Below are 5,000 nucleotides of genomic sequence, written 5' to 3' on the forward strand. Positions count from 1 at the left end.
GTGTGTGTGTGTGTGTGTGTGTGTGTGTGTGTGTGTGTGTGTGTGTGTGTGTGTGTGTGTGTGTGTGTGTGTGTGTGAATTCACGTGTTTGTGCCTACGTGTGCCTATATGTGTTCTATAGGTTTTGTGTTTGCCTGTATAGCCTATGTGTCTACTGTATATGTATATGTGTATGTGTGTGACCGCACACTTGTACATAAGGGAATACACGTGTGCATTACATATATATATATATATATATATATATATATATATATATATATATATATATATATAAAAGTGAAGGTGTTTAAATGTGTATACTTAATTTCTGACAGCGCTTTTGTAGACCTTTAGAAGTGCTGGAGAAGACACCGGAAAACTGAGCAGCTGTAGAGACGGCTCAGTATTCCTTTGTTGATGTTTTTGGTTCGGTGGGCGTGGCTACCTCTCTTGTGGTTCCCCTCAAGGTTCGTACAGAAATTCGATATAAATCTAGCTTCATATATACCAGTGTTTCTTAACATGGAACCCTAGAAAGCCATAAACATTTCGAAGGAAACTTAGAAATCGAAAATTAGAATTTATCATGAGTATGCTGGACAATGACATCCAAAGATAAAGAAGATTAACAAACAGTAATCCATAAGCAAGAGGTCTATGGGTCAACATGACTGAAGAATACCCTCTCCACGCGTGTGCTACACGAGTGGGGTTCTTATATCACGGTAGTTTATCGTCGTTGTTGTTGTTGTTGTTCCTGCCGTTATCGGTTTATGTGTCAAGCTCGTTCATTATTCAACCATCCTCTCCCTCGCGTAGTACATACGGCTACTGGAGCCTGGCGCATGTCGTGGTGTCTGTCTATAAAGGTCCCTGTGTCTGTTCACATCCTACGCAAGACTTCCCACTATATTTGGTACTGTTTCCTTTAGCCTCATGCTGGCCTTATCAGTGTGATATTTTTACAGTGGTCTGCAGCCATGCACTGCCCTCGTCTTTGTTGTCGTTATACTATTGCAGCTGTTACATTTGATGTAGAACAAAAGAGACGTTGTTGTATTAACACTGCACGGCGCTTGAGCGGTTCTTTTGTTTTCTGTTTGTTCTGCTTGTTCGGCGATTGTTATCCATCTTGTAGCGCATTAACTGGGTTATGGTCCATACCAAAAGAGGTGGTTCTCCTGTCGCGCGCACGCACACACACACACCTACGCGTGCGCGCGTAGGTCTCTTTTTAAGCGTGGAGTTACTATTCCACATTTGAATGGTCGCACTTGCTCCTGAACACAAATGTGCACATAAACAGGGGTTAAGGCTCACCCCTGGGCACAAATATTTAAAGGCCCATATATATATATATATATATATATATATGTATATATATACATATATATATATATATATATATATATATAATATATTATATATATATATATATATATATATATATTTATATATATACATATATATATATATATATATATGTGTGTGTGTGTGTGTGTGTGTGTGTGTGTGTGTGTGTGTATTTAAATAACTAGAATACAAGGAGTAACAGTTGTGTTCCGTCTCCTACTCTCCAATTTCTCTTGCTCAGCTTTAGATTCATGTATAGTTCCAATTTAGTCTATATCCTTATTTCCCAAATATCACATTTATATACTTAACGTGTGTGTGTGTGTGTGTGTGTGTGTGTGTGTGTGTGTGTGTGTGTGTGTGTGTTTCTCTGTGTGTGTGTGTGTGTGAGTGCGTGTTCTTGTGTGTGTATGTGTGTGTGTTTCAGTGAAAACAAACGCGTGATCATGCGTGCGGACATACAGAAACTATATTGATTTGTTCACAGCGATTGCCAACACGAAAGATTTATAGAAGCGTCGGCCCTTTCACTGCTATCGACGACCTGTGGGCCTGTTCTGAGTGCCGGCAGGCGATTTTATTCAGCCGAGGGCGTGATTGATGGGTTAGTTTATAGAAGACTATTTTTTTTTCCTTCGATCTCGATGGAATATTAACAAATCTTCCAGTGCAGGAATCTTGTACTATGAGATAGTACAATAGTTATCTGATATCCGTATTTTTGCAAATGTCCAGAACTATTAATATCAAAATTATACAAACATATCTTCTTCCATTGATAGTATTTTCGGCAAAATAGCTACTTTGTATCTAATAGGAATTGCTTTATATCAAGGTATATTGAATCTTGAACATTCATTTTTTTCGCAAAAGTTTCTCATTATTATAAAGAAATTATTTTACGTAAACGTATATCAAATATTCAAAAGGAATATTTTGGGTCAGGTGCGTATGTCCTCGATGATTCATTTGCAGATAAGAAAACCTTTTAATCGTAGAGGATTCATCAAAGAAATACACAAAATACGACAGCCATCATCTAGGTAAATATGTGGAAGGAAGTTCGGGGAAATCGAAATTCGTCACAGGTTATACCAATGTCCTCCTTTCCCCCTTGCAACTGTTATGGACTAGTTGATCAGCTCTTCTATCCTCGCCATTGTCGTGTGTTACCCTGTGTTTCCCCTTGTAAGCTGGAGTGGGGGTGGATGTGGACGTGTGTGGTGGACGAGTCATTAAATACTTCGACAGAATCTCCGGTCCTCCCACTCCGCCCTATTTAATCACCCTATACAAGGGTACGCGGTAGCGTCACTCATATATATACATATATATATATGCATATATATATATATGTATATATATACATATACATATATGTACATATATATACATAAATAAATATATATATATATACATGCATACATACATACATACATACATACATACATACATACATACATACATACATACATACATACATACATACATACATATATATATATGAGGTGCTCAGATAAGAGGGAGGGTGGAGGGGTGTGGAGTGTATTCAGGGATGAATGGGTGGAAATAATTTGATGCCTTTCCCTTTTTGGCTATATCCCTTGTAAGGGGGAAAAAAGCCTTGGTTTATGTTTGTTTGTATATATATATATGTATATATATATATATATATATATATATATATATATATATATTATATTTAGGAGGTTAGGAGGGGGAAGGAATTTTGAAGGTGATAGAGATGACGGACATATTACTCATTGCGTATTTTCTTATCTACAGTTAGACCTCTTTGAGATCGAATGACACTCCTCGCACTGCATACATATCAAAGCATCGCTTGGCAAAGTATAAAAGGCAGAAGCATGTGGTAAAAGGAGTCTTTAAGCGTTACTTGTTGCCACGCTCAACTCAGGCACAAATATAACGACCCTGAGGCACGCCCGTACTGACAAAACACTCCCTCCTACTCCCACCTTGCTCTCGCATGACGTCTTGAGCTTCCGCGCATCTAGGGAGAACCAAGCTATTGCACCTCGGGTTGCTTATTTCATGACATTGGCAGTTTGAGGTTTACCGTTATCCTTTGTGTAGCGAAGTGTATTACAGCCAATCCGGAGGTGTGGTTTTATGGAATATGGTCTCTCTCTCTCTCTCTCTCTCTCTCTCTCTCTCTCTCTCTCTCTCTCTCTCTCTCTCTCACACACACACACACACACACACACACACACACACACACACACACACACACACACACACACACACACACACGTGTGTAAGGTTATTTTGTCATGCACAGGTGTGCTCTGTTCCAGCAAGGCACATATAATCTCACGGATCGAGTCTCTGGATTCGGTTGAGCGACTCCCAAGTTTCCCCCTCCCCCTCCTCCTCTGCCCCTTCTCCCCTTCTGCCCCTTCTCCCCAGATCAAACCGGGCAAAGAAACGTACTCATCGCCTTGGCCTTCCTCCGCTGCCGTAAGTGCCATGGGCGGCAAGCCAGCACTGCACGAGCCCACTCACCCACCCTACCCTACCCTGTCCCTTGCATCTCTCACCTCCGCTTATGTATGCATGTGTGTGTGTGTGTGTGTGTGCGCGCACACTACTGTAGTCCCAGTTTCCATTTTTTTTTTTTTTTTTGGGTCTGGACGGGATCCTCGGTAATGGTCGGTTTGGTGGTCTCTTTCTTTCCCTCTCCACCTCTCTCTCTCTCTCTCTCTCTCTCTCTCTCTCTCTCTCTCTCTCTCTCTCTCTCATCTGCCCATCTCCGTTTTCTTTTCTACCGCCATTTTCTTGTGTTAATTACAATTTATCTTTTCTTTCTTATACTGGTTTTCGTGTCTTATTTTTTATCCCGTTATTTATTTCAGTTTTCTTGTGCCGCACACTGCAAGATCCCACTTTCGAACTCTGACCACTCGTCAAGGTTCTTCCTCAGCCTCACCTTTGCTTCTCACCAACTTCCTCTGATCCAGGTCCTTTCACCAACCCCTTTCTCCCACAATCCTACTCCACTTTCCCTATCTTCCACTTGATTCCATATCCCAAAAACTCTCTTTTTCGGCCTCCATTGCTCAAAGATGTTACACTCTTGGACCACACCATGATCACTGCATGTACAATGAACATTCTCTCAGTCGTCTGCTTACCAGTGCACAGTCCAAAAAAGCTCTTGGGGATTTCTTGTCTCATACGAAGTCTTCACTAACTGTGAGCTGTCTCAGGAGGCATTTTCCAGATATATATATATATATATATATATATATATATATATATATATATATATATATATATATATATACATATATATAAATACATTTTATATACACACTCACATATATATATGTATATATATATATATATATATATATATATTTATCAGCTTTATTCACTCCAAATTTGTCCGTCTCGACCTTGTCTACGTCTTTCTATTTGTGCATTGCCTTTCCACGAAACCTCTCTCGCTTAGTATCTAAATATCATATCTCCCATTTATACCTATTAGCACCACTTTCTGTGGTTCATGATTTCTAAGATTTAACAACACGGACGTTTGAACAACACACTGAAATACATTTTTTTTTCATCCTGTCTCGGAACAGACCTATTTTTTTTCTAATGTCGGATTGTTCCTACACTGAAGTTATTTGTACACATAC

The sequence above is a fragment of the Oratosquilla oratoria genome, chromosome 13, assembly GCF_046742065.1.
Source record: "Oratosquilla oratoria isolate Oo_2021 chromosome 13, ASM4674206v1, whole genome shotgun sequence".
Taxonomy (NCBI): Eukaryota; Metazoa; Arthropoda; class Malacostraca; order Stomatopoda; family Squillidae; genus Oratosquilla; species Oratosquilla oratoria.